Raw genomic sequence first — 12,829 nt, 5'->3', positions numbered from 1 at the left:
GGGATCGTGCAGTCAAACGTGGATTTTGAATTGTTTTTCTCACAATCCTGCAAGCTGTTCTGTCTGATATTTTTCTTGGTCTTCCAGATGTTGCTTTAACTTCCACTGTTCCTGATGACTGCCATTTCTTAATTACATTCCGAACAGAGGATATTGACATCTGAAAATGCTTTGCTATCTTCTTATAGCCTTCTCCAGCTTTGTGAGCGTCAACTATTTTCAGTTTCAGTTTTCTAGACAACTGCTTAGAAGAACCCATGATGCCGATTGTTGGGGCAAGGTCAGATGAGTCTGGGCATTTAAAACCTTTGAGATTGACATCACCTGGTCTTCCCAGACGATGATTGAGAACAATCCATGACACTGGCAGGTCTCAGCTTGGCAAAGGGGGCAGTGCATGCTATAAATTCTGCACGGTGCCCAAACTTTTGCAGACGCCATTTTTTTGTTTTCTGTTATTTTGAAAGTGTAAATGATGGAAATAAAATCTAACTTTTGTTGACATATTATAAGAATGTCTAATCTGTAATTTGATGCCTTTTGGAGATTTTTCCATCTTTCCTTGGCTTCTTTATGCACATTAATACAAATTTTTAGCTGGGGTGCCCAAACTTTCGATCCCCACTGTAAATATCCTGCATTATAGGATCATATCGTAAGATAATGCCCTATTCATTGGATGTCCCCTAACCTGGATACTTTATTAAATTATTATTTTACTTTTGTATTTCCAGCTGGTAGACTCCTTTATTCAAACACTTTCTATTACTCTCCCCCCCCCCCCCTCATTCACATGCAAAGGTGTAAAAAGTGCAACGGTGCTTATTCCCATTAAAAGCTTTTATTTCTCCAAATCCAAATAAAAACTCACATTGTACCCAAAAAAGAATTGCCTTCTATTATACAGCACAATTGCCACTGTGTTTTCATAAGCGTGTTTTAATATCCAGACACCAAAACACTTGCCTCTGCATCATCCAATAAGCCCCGCCCCTACATGGTTTGTCCCTGATCACATGATTTTCTCCTCAGGGGTGTTTGCATGAAGCTAGAAGATGCATGATATCAGGTTCTCCCACTTAGAAATCATGGAGGGGTCTGAAATTCACATTGTAGGTGCATTCCCACTCTGAGAGACAGAATTTAAAAAAAAATTCAGGAAATCACATTGTATGATTTTTAAAGAATGTATTTGACTTGCACTGCTGAACATAAGTATTTGAACACCTAAGAAACAGCAAGAATTCTGGCTCTCAAAGACCTGTTACTGTGCCTTTAAAATGTCCACCTGTACGCCACTCATTAATCTAACTTAGTAGCACCTGTCTGACTGTGGGGTGGACAGGTGTCTTTAAAGAGCTCAGACGCCAACTACTACCATGGGCAAGACCAAAGAGCTGTCAAAAGACACCAGAGACAAAATTGTGGACCTCCACAAGGCTGGAAAGGGCTACGGGGCAATTGCCAAGCAGCTTGGTGAAAATAGATCAACTGTTGGAGCAATTGTTAGAAAATGGAAGAGGCTAAAGACGACTGTCAGTCTCCTTCGGACTGGGGCTCCATGCAAGATCTCATCTTGTGGGGTATCACTGATGATAAGAAAGGTGAGGAATCAGCCCAGAACTACAAGGGAGGAGCTGGTCAATGACATGAAGAGAGCTGGGACTACAGTTTCAAAGGTCACTGTCGGTAGAACATTACGCCCTCATGGTTTCAAATCATGCATTGCACAGAAGGTTCCCCTGCTCAAGTCATCACATGTCCAGACCCATCTGAAGTTTGCAAATGACCATCTGGATGATCCAGAGGAGGTATGGGAGAAAGTCATGTGGTCAGATGAGACCAAAGTAGAACTTTTTGGTCTAAACTTCACTCGTCATGTTTGGAGGAAAAAGGATGAGTTGCATCCCAAGAACACCATCCCTACTGTGAAGCATGGGGATGGCAACATCATGCTTTGGGTGTGCTTTTCTGCGAAGGGGACAGGACGACTGCACTGTATTAAGGAGAGGATGAATGGGGCCATTTATTGTGAGATTTTGAGCAACAACCTCCTTCCCTCAGTCAGAGCATTGAAGATGGGTCGTGGCTGGGTCTTCCAACATGACAACGACCCAAAGCACACAGCCAGGATAACCAAGGAGTGGCTCTGTAAGAAGCATATCAAGGTTCTGGAGTGGCCTAGCCAGTCTCCAGACCTAAATCCAATAGAACATCTTTGGAGGGAGCTGAAACTTCGTGTTGCTCAGCGACAGCCCCGAAACCTGACAGATCTAGAGGAGATCTGTGTGGAGCAGTGGGCCAAAATCCCTGTTGCAGTGTGTGCAAACCTGGTCAAGAACTACAGGAAACGTTTGACCTCTGTAATTGCAAACAAAGGCTTCTGTACCAAATATTAACACTGATTTTCTCAGGTGTTCAAATACTTATGTACAGCAGTGCAAGACAAATACTTTCTTTAAAAATCATACAATGTGATTTCCTGAATTTTTTTTTTAATTCGGACTCTCAGAGTGGGAATGCACCTACAATGTGAATTTCAGACCCCTCCATGATTTCTAAGTGAGAGAACTTGCAAAATCACAGGGTGTTCAAATACTTCTGTTCCTCACTGTACATCTTATTTTGCCACCAAGTCTAAGAACTGGTATTTTCCAAACTTGCTGAAAATGTTCTTAGATTGAAAAAGGAAATCTAATGCAGCCACCACATCTTAGGACTGCAACACATTGTGTGACATATCGCTACTGAGAGGAGGACTTCAAACGCCAGCATCACCAGTATAGTCAGCAGCAGTGGCAGTATACACGACTGCTTATGACTCTTATATAAGAGTCTTATAGGAGTCCACAATTACTGCATGGCACTATAAGAGACTGCTGTAATTTTGCATTTTGATTCATTTTTGGGAAGAAGTGAATGGAGATGGACTTATTGATGTTGTGGTAAACATTTTTTTGTGACCAGGTAACGCTTCATTTATGTATTTATTTGTCATAACACACTGACTAGCTATAGCTGGCCGTGCTGATGAAGAGAAAATCTTCCAACAGGCTGGTTGTACATAAGTGGATCGAAATTCAGCATGGACAGGCCGAGGTTTTATATTTCATATTCAGAGATTAGTGATTAATGATTCATATTTAGAATAGTATAAAGGTATCAGTGGTATACCCCAAGGTTCAGTCTTGTGAAATCTTACTTTTTAACCTATGTATAATTGATATAGAGTTTGGGGTTAAAGGTATCAGTTCTGATTTCAGATAACACCAAGCTGTGCAGTGGAGTAATGTAAGGACAAACATAGGCTCTTTTTTAATTGGGAAACTAGGTGGCAAATGAGGTTTAATGTTCATAAATGTAATGTTCATAAATGTAATGTTATGCACTTGGGGGCTAAAAAAACATACTTGCATCATACATACTAGGAGGAGTACAAATGGGGTAATCAATGGTTAAGAAGGATCTGGGTGTTCTGATAAATCATACACTTAAAAATAGCATGCAATGCCAAGCTGCAGTTTCTAAAGTGAGCAAAATAATTTCTTGCATTAAAAGAGGTAGAGACTACAGAGAGAGAGATGTAAATTTGCCTCTGTGAAACATATTAGTAAGACCTCATTTGCAATATACAGTTCAGCTTTGGGTACCAATTCCCAAACAGGATATTGGGGAATTGGAAAACATGCAGAAAAAGGCAACCAAACTGATAAAATTCACTGTATTCTCGCTTTAGAAAAGGCAGTTAATGGGGACAGGGGCGGACTGACAACTCATGGGGCCCCCGGGTAATAGGGGATCATGGGGCCCCTGTGTCCTTGCCCAACCTCAAAAAAGCCTATGAAAAAGGTATCAGGGGCATCTCATGGGGCCCCCTACTGACCCCGGGCCCTCGGGCAGTGCCCAAATTTCCAAATGGTCAGTCAGCCCCTGAATGGGGAATATATTCACCATGTATAAAACTTAAGCGGGCCATGTACTGAACTTGGTGTAGAGCTATTCACTTTTAGGTCATTATCTCTTGAGAAGAGGCCGGTAACAGGGGATATGGGGGATAAATACATAACTGGTCCATGTAGTGAACCTGGTGTAGAGCTATTTAGGTCTGTACAGAGGTACCAGGGGCATCTCAAGGGGCCCCCCACTGACCCCGGGCCTTCAGGCAGTGCCCGAGTTTCCAAATGGTCAGTCCGCCCCTGAATGGGGAATATATTCACCATGTATAAAACTTAAGCGGTCCATGTACTGAACTTGGTGTAGAGCTATTCACTTTTAGGTCATTATCTCTTGAGAAGAGGCAGTTGACGGGTGATATGGGGGATAAATACATAACTGGTCCATGTAGTGAACCTGGTGTAGAGCTATTTAGGTCTGTACAAAGGACAAGGGGGCACATACGGAAGAAAAAACGATTAACCCCCACATATGGAAAGGCTTCTTCACAGTAAAAATGTGAAACAGGCTCACTCAAGAACTAGTTCTGGCTAGCTCAGTAGATTGTTTTAGCCCTTTTGCTGCCAAAGCCGTTTTTGCATTTTTTGCACGCGTTTAAAAAATTATTTTGGGTCTGAAGATTACACAAAACCCCAAAACATTATATATTTTCTGAAAGCAGACACCCGAGAGAATAAAATAGTGGTAGTTCCAATTTTTTAACACACAAAATTACTGCAAAGTTCTAGGAAGCACAAAATTTCAGTAAAAAACACACTAAAGTTAATTTTAGGGCAAACAAATGTGAAAAATTACCCACATTTTTGGTAAAATATAAAATACGAGTTTGCGGCAAGTAAATAGATACCCAACATGTCAAACCTTTTATTTGCATGCGCCATTGAAATGTCGACAAACCACTACCCTATATTTTCGCCTTTTAGCCCCTACAGGTTAATATGTGATAAACAAGGGTTTTTTTCAGCTTTGCTTTCAGCAGCAATGCAGGGGAACATAGTTCCAGCATCTCCAGTACTGAATGTATGTAATGGCAAGGAGTGCTGAAGGGTCTACTGATGCTGGCTGCTGGGGAAGAGAGCCAGGAGGTTGGGCAGTGGGTCTGGGACCTCTTCGCAGTGAGACAGGGCTAGCGGTCGGTGGCCTGGGACCTCGGCAGCTGCCACAGCAATGTCTGGCATGCCTGCTCAGGGTGGACGACAGGCAGCTGTGTCTTCATGATCTAAAGGAGAGTTTTCCAGCTCCGAAGAGGTCAAGCTAGTGTGAGGGCCAGCAATGGATGTTTATTTATTATTTCAGGTACTTATATAGCGCCGTCAATTTACGCAGCGCTTTACATACACATATTTTGTACATTCACATCAGTTCCTAACCCTCAAGGAGCGTACAATCTAAAGTCCCTAACTCACATTCATACATATACATACTAGGGCCAATTTAGACAGGAGCCAATTAACCTACCAGCATGTCTTTGGAGTGTGGGAGGAAACCGGAGTACCCGGAGGAAACCCACGCAGTCACAGGGAGAACATGCAAACTCCAGGCAGGTGGTGCTGGGTTTGGGATTCGAACCAGTGACCCTAGTACTGCCAGGCAGAAGTGCTAACCATTTAGCCACTGTGTTGCCCTGTGGGTCAGGAAGCTGGTGGGTACAGACCTAGGCAGTATAGTGAGTTACCTGCTACAACCTTTTCTTCTGTACAGGCTACACTAAGTGGGCTGCGGGGATTGCTGGTGGCACGTGAGGGGGACCTGGTTCAAACACTCCTTCTGTGCTTGATTTATCTTCCCGTCCCCACCCAGTGAAACAAGTATCCACTTCCAGGGGTCTACAGGTATTGCTTTCAGGCTTGCGGTCAGAGCCGTGCCTGCAATACAAGCGCCGCCTGCAGCTGGGTCGCTGGAAGGGGCTCCTCCCCGGTGGCTGCTGACAATGTGGAGTCATCGACAGAGACAGGTAAGCGAGCAGATACAATTCTCTTGGCAGATGCCGCCAAGTGTAAGGCATACATGTGTTTTGAAGGGCCCCTGGGTACTCACCTGAAGCTGGAAGTGTGAGAAAAAAAATGGAAGGTTGAGTATATCAAACTTTTTATGCTGCTACCCCTTGAAAAGTTTAACCTGGATAGGATCAAGCCAGAGGAATCAAAAAAGGAAGATGAGGAGCATCGACGGTCACACTTTTGGGAATTGGCTCCAGGCATTCACCATTTTAGCGCGTTATTGGGGAAAAACAGCCTGAGAACTGCTCTGCACTCTTTTGCTATCTGGATGCCATCAGCGAAGCTCATAGAGTGTATGGTGGTATGGGCTGGCTCCAATATGACAAGCAGTTTCGCCAGCGCAAGAGCATTAGGCTGCTTTTGCGCTGGGATCATAAAGACGTTAGCTTATGGATGAATTTAATGATGTCAGCGTGAGCCCCTGTGTCTTTTTTCAGGAGGGGGCTGGGAGTCCTGGAAGGGGTATTGTTGGCAATTTAATGAGGGGTCGTGCAGGTTTGGAAGCAGATGCCGCTTCAAACAGAAAATGCTCAGGTAGTGGTGGATCCCATGCGTTGTCTCGCTGTTTTAAACAAGAAAAAGGCCATTCCAGAGACACTTCTGGAAAAAAGGATGATGCCAGTGAGGATAGAAAGGATGCGACCTTTCCTAAATAGGTACCCTTATCGGGCGGCTGCCCACCTGTTGGAGGCAGGTTTTTTTGACGGCTTTGTGATATCATGCTCTCTGTCCCACATTCCTCCCATGGCTCCTAATTTGTGGTTGGCTCTCTTCCACTAGTCGGTGATTTCTGAAAAAATCATGAAAGAGGTGGCGTTGGGGCGCATGAGTGGCCCTTTTTCACCCCCCCCACTTGAGAATTCGGTGGTTTCTCCTTTGGGTGTCATCCCCAAGAAGGAACCAAATAAATTCTGTTTAATACACCACCTCTCCTTTCCCAAAGGCAAGTTGGTTTATGATGGTATCGACCCTGCGGCCTGTGCAGTTTCATAAACCTCTTTTGACACAGCATTTTTTGGGTTCGGCATTATGGGTGGGGTTCCCTCATGACAAAAACTGACATTGAGTTGGCTTTCCGGTTGCTGCCGGTCCACCCCAATAGTTTTCATTTCTTGGGCTGCAGGTGGCAGGATTCCTTTCTGTGGATCCTTGCCTGTCAATGGGCATTTCAGTTTCTTGCACTCTCTTTGAGATGTTCAGTTCTTTTGTGGAGTGTGTGGTTCAGGATGTGTCCAAGGTCAGTTCGGTCATTCATTATTTGGATGACTTATATGTGGGACCTCCTGCATCCAATTTGTGCGGTCTGTTGTTGGCAACCCTCCAACACATTGCAGAATGTGTTGGCATTCTTTTGGCGGCAGAGAAGACGTAGGGTCCTGTTTCGGCTCTCAGCTTCCTAGGTATCATTATCGATTCCCAGGCCATGGAATGTCGCCTGCCCAAGGACAAATTGGTGGCTCTTAAAGAAGAGATTCTATTGGCTCTGGGTAACCAAAAAATTCAGTTGCCCCAGTTACAGTCCTTACTGGACAAGTTGAATTTTGCTTGCCAGATTATGCCAATAGAAAGAGTATTCTGCCGATGGCGGTCAGATGCCACAGTGGGTGTTTAGGTGCCGCTCCACTTTATCAGATTGATTAGGGAGCTAAAGGATGACATTAGAGTTTGTCACATCTTTTTGGAGTCCTTTAATGGATGTTTGATGTATATGGAGGGGCCATTCAGTAATTTTGATTTGGAGTTCTATGACGACGGGGCCAGCTCTACTGGCTATGGTACATTTTTGCGTGGTCGTTGGAGTATGGAGCACTGGCCGCATGAGTGGAGGGAATCCGGGTTCCTTAAAAACTTAGTGTCACTTGAATTGTCTCCGATGCTTGTTGCACTGGAGGTCTGGGGTAATTTTCACTGTGACAACTTGGGTGTGGTACAAGTAATTAACTCCATTTCTGGATCCAGTGCGCCTGTTATTCGGCTGCTCCAGCTCTTGGTTTTGCATTGCTTACAATTGAATGCCTTTTTGTATGCAGTGCACCTTCCAGGGATTGCTAACACATTGGCTGACTCTGTCTCGGTTTCAATGGGACAGATTACGGGAGTTGGCACCAGGAACAGAGCGATACAGTCCCTTGTCCCCCATTGCTGTGGCAAGTTGCATTGGATTCGCCGAGGGCTTGATCCAGAATTTCTTGAGCGGGAGGACTTGGTCAGCTTACTCCAGAGTGTGTCAAGAATAGTGGGACCTACTGGCACGAGCTGGAATTGACATGGTGAGTATGGAGGTCAGACGTGTTTTGTTATATTTTATTTGTTTAAATTACACACAAGGGGTGTCCCCATCAACCATTAATTGCAAGTTGGCAGCTTTGGCCTTCTTGTTCAGGTTGGCGGATTGTCAGGATTTCACCAAAGACTTCATGGTAAAACAAGCTATGAAAGGTTATAGGAAAGGTTCTGGTCGACTGGATACCCAACGGCCTCTCACATGTTGTGTGACTTGTTTTTACAAGAGGGTTCCATTTGCTGTTTGGATGATGAACTGCTTTTGTTTAAGGCAGCGTTCACAGTGGCCTTCTATGGTGCCCTCAGGGTTGGTGAACTGGTCAGCCCTTCCAAGTCACTGCAGGGGAGGTCGTCTATAGGAGGGATTCTATCATCCTGCTGATTTGGCATTTCAAAATGGATCAGCTGGGTAGGGCAGTGTCGGCGCCGGGGCAGGGGTGTCTTTTTGGTTCACCAGGATGGTTCAGCTTTGTCGAAATTCAGGTTGTGTCTGTCTTTTGGCACTACCTAGTGGCTGCAGATGTCGATCTGCGGTGTTATTCTTCCCACTGCTTCTGCAGGTGGGGTTTGGATGACTCAGTCTTGAAGCGTATTGGCCATTCGGAGTTTTAGGTTTTGTTTTTTGCTCTTGTTAGTTTTACTTCAATTTGGATACTTATCTTTTTTCTGGTTCTGTGTCTGCTGTATTTGTTTTTCAGATGCGGACACAACTTGCCTCATCTGGATCTTGGGCCATTCCTTTGTGTTTTGGGATGCTAAGAGGGCAGATGTTCAGCCCAACGGCTGCCAACTGGGTATTCTGCAGTCTGTAGCTAAGGGTAGGTGGATTGCTATCCTTGGCATGCTATGGAGCAGAGTGGTTTCTGAGGTACACCACTTTGCCTGCTTGCACAGGGCCTGATATTTTGGTTGTGCATGCCGGTGGCAATGATTTGGGAGTCAGGTCCATGCAGCTGAAACTACATGAAAGTTATAGCATCTGCAAATGGCAGTATACAGTATATACTGGAATTTAAATTTTTATTATAGTAGTAATGTTAGTGATCATCGACTTATAGCGGGACTGCAGCAGGCATTCTGACACTGGGTGGAAACTGACTGCCACTGACACTAATACAGTTATCAGTGCTAATAAAAAGCACTAATAACAATAACTAATAATGTATTGACACTAGGCAGAAAGGGGTTAACATCTGGGGCAATCATAGGGTTAACTGTGTGCTGTTTTACTGTGTGCTGTGTTTTATTAGGGAGACATGCTGTTTTGTATCTCTCTGCTGTGCAGAGAGATACAAAACAGCATGTCCATGCTGACAGGAGAGAGACCTGTGTTGCCTGCATACAGGTCTCTCACCCTGTCAGCTTTACCTGCCGATCGCCGAGTGCTGGCCGGGAATCACCGGCCAGGACCCGGTGATTAACATCCCTAGCTGCCAATAGCGGTGCAGATAGGGCGGCGCATGCCCCCTACCTGGAAATGCAAATCATGTATATATACAGTGGATATAAAAAGTCTACACACTGTTAAAATGTCAGGTTTCTGTGATGTAAAAAAATTAGACAAAGATAAAGTAAAAATAAAAAAGTAAAATAATATGGTTGCATAATGTCAGGGCAGGGCTGTGGAACGGACAGGTAGGCCTAGTGGCAGGGAAACGCACTGGCTGACGACAACCACCACCAACAGACCGAAGTCCCTCAGGGCGCGGAGTCTAAGTCCCAGGCTGCCCTTCACCAGGGCCCCTGATGGTGGGGATGGACTTGACGCAGCCAGGAACCAGGTCGCGGCCCCCAAGACACCCCGGCTGCGGTAATGGCCGCCGCCAATAGCGTGTAGCTGGTGAGAATGACAATAGCGTAGTCAGGCAAGCCGGGTCGACAACAAACGGGACAAAACGGTACAGAACAGTAGACAGAGAATAACAGGTCACGGGCCGGGTTCAGCAACGGAGGGTCAGATCGAAGGAAAACACAGAGAATGGTCAGGTCACAAGCCGAGTCAAATACCAGAAGAGTCACGAGCATATACACAGAGCTGTAGCAAGACAAAGACACAAGACACAAGTGCAAAGAGCATGTGCGGGCCACAGGCTTATATGTCATCAGCCACACCCCTCTGGGGGATGGACCTCAGAGACCTGAAGGCATAAAAGGATTCCCACCATGCACAGCAGAATCCAAGATGGACGCTAGCACATGGAGTAACATAACCTCAGGGAAAAGGTAGGACCTTGACACATAAGTGTGAACACCCTTAAATTAATACTTTGTTGAAGCACCTTTTGATTTTATTACAGCACTCAGTCTTTTTGGGTATGAGTCTATCAGCATGGCACATCTTGACTTGGCAAAATTTGCCCACTATTCCTTGCAAAAACACTCCAAATCTGTCAGATTGCGAGGGCATCTCCTGTGCACAGCCCTTTTCAGATTACCCCCCAGATTTTCGATCGGATTCAGGTCTGGGCTCTGGCTGGGCCATTCCAAAACTTTAGTCTTCTGGTGAAGATATTCGTTTGCTGATTTGAATGTATGCTTTGGATCATTGTCATGCTGAAACACGAAGGTCCTCTTCATGTTCAGCTTTCTAGCAGAAGCCTGAAGGTTTTGTGCCAATATTGACTGATATTTGGAACTGTTCATAATTCCCTCTACCTTGACTAAGGTAAGTAATGCTTGTAAGTAATGTGATTTGTAGGTAGCTGTTTGCAAGAAATGTGTTCTTTGTATGCATTTGTAATAGACATGTATAAAAGCATATTGTAACGTCAGTTTCTGTGATTGTATTGCAGTTTTACAGAACTATTCACAGAAGTAAATTCAGTTTTAGAATGAAACAACGCTGATTCTGTCAATTTTGCTCAGCTAGCTGTTGGCTAGCCATTAGTATAATATTCATGTTGGAGTTATTCACTGAATTTGTGGAAACTACTGATAGATAAAGCTGTGACTTTGCCCTTCCAGTCAAAAACAGTTTCCATGTTTTATTTTTTATGAAGAGGAAGAATGTCACCAGCACAAAGGAATCCTCAGAAGGGTCCAAAGCTTTATTTAGTGGTCACATAATATATGCAGCAGCAATGTTTCTGAACCACGCAGGGCCCCTTCATCAGGCAAGTTATTTTTATGATGGTGCAATGTATGTTATGTGAAATTGTGGCATTATGTCTATGCTTCTTAACAGTCATTATTGCTGCTGACCACTGCTGAATATGTTTCTGTGTTCAGCTAAAACATTTGCTTTATGAATTGTTTTTGCTGTCCTGCTTTCAATGCAATAATAATAATAATAATACATTATCACACTACAATGTTCCAAAAGCAAAGTCCATTTTTTATTTTTCATCATGGAATACAGAAATTATTTTTCTGGATGAAATTTCTGAAGCTTTTAACAGTGACAAGAGTGCATTTGAAGTACACGTTGAGATCATACCAGTGTGGTGTATATAATTTATTCTAATGATTTAATGGTATGATGCTTAACCACCTCAAATCCAGACATTTCACCCCTGTCCTGCCAAGGCCACTTTTAAGTTTTCAGCACTGTCAAGCTTTGAATGACAATTACTCAGGCATGCAACACTGTACCCAAATAAAATGCATATCATTTTTTTAAACAAATAGAGCTTTCTTTTGTGTTATTTAATCACCACTGGGTTTTTAATTTTTTGCTATCTAAACAAAAAATACTGAAAATAAATTTAAAAAAATCACTTTCTTATTAGTTTTTGTAATAACATTTTGAAATTAAATAATCTTTCTTAATACATTTAGGCAAAAATGTATTCTGCTACGTGTCTTTGGTAAAAATAGCCCACATCAGTGTATATTATTTAGTCTGTGTAAAAGTTATAGCGTTTACAAACTACTAACTGCCATTTCTTGAGGCCCTAAAATGCCAGAATAGTAAAAAAATACCCCCAAAGTGACTCCTTTTTGGAAAGTAGACAGTCCAAGGTATTCAGTAAGAGGTCCATAAAGTTGTCATTTTAACATGTTCTGTTTCACACACAGCATAGGCATATTTATAATTAAACATCAAAAGGCATTCTGCTATGCCTCCTGAGTATAGAGATACCACATGTGTGAGACTTTTTCACAGCTTGGATTGCATAGAGGGTTCCAAAATCCAAAAAGCACCTTTGGCTGTTCAAGGACACATAAATTATGCATCTAATTTCCTGATTTCCTGTCACATTTTTGGAGGCCTTGGAGCTCCGGGTCAGTGGAAACACCCACAAAATGACCCCATTTTAAAAAGATTGATTTTTTTTGGTTTTGGTTTTTTTACACAAATGTCAATTAATAGGATATTTCCAGCACAAATCACAGGCATGTGTAGAATTACACCCAAAAACACATTCTGCTACTCTTCCCAAGTATACCACATGCATGGGACTGTTTTACAGCCTAGCCACCCAGAGAGGCCCACAATCTTTGGAGTACCTTCAGGCTTTCCAGGAACATAGATCATGCATCTAATTTTCTGACTACCTATCACATTTTGGAGGACAATCAGGAGAGAGGAAACGCACAAAAAAATGACCACATTCTGGAAAGTAAACACCCAAAGGTATTTTCACAAAAAT

At 43.4% G+C, this 12,829-nt stretch overlaps 1 protein-coding gene across 1 annotated transcript in view; it reads right to left on the bottom strand.

Moving 5' to 3' along the window:
- Positions 1 to 12,829, bottom strand: part of ADCY2 (adenylate cyclase 2) — a 685,338-nt gene that overhangs the window by 588,773 nt on the left and 83,736 nt on the right. The gene's annotated exons all lie outside the window — the stretch shown is intronic.

Source organism: Staurois parvus, unplaced genomic scaffold, assembly GCF_062004578.1.
Source record: "Staurois parvus isolate SC_StPar_1 unplaced genomic scaffold, SC_StPar_1.0 ptg000772l, whole genome shotgun sequence".
Classification (NCBI taxonomy): Eukaryota; Metazoa; Chordata; class Amphibia; order Anura; family Ranidae; genus Staurois; species Staurois parvus.
This window is presented reverse-complemented; position numbering and strand designations above follow the sequence as displayed.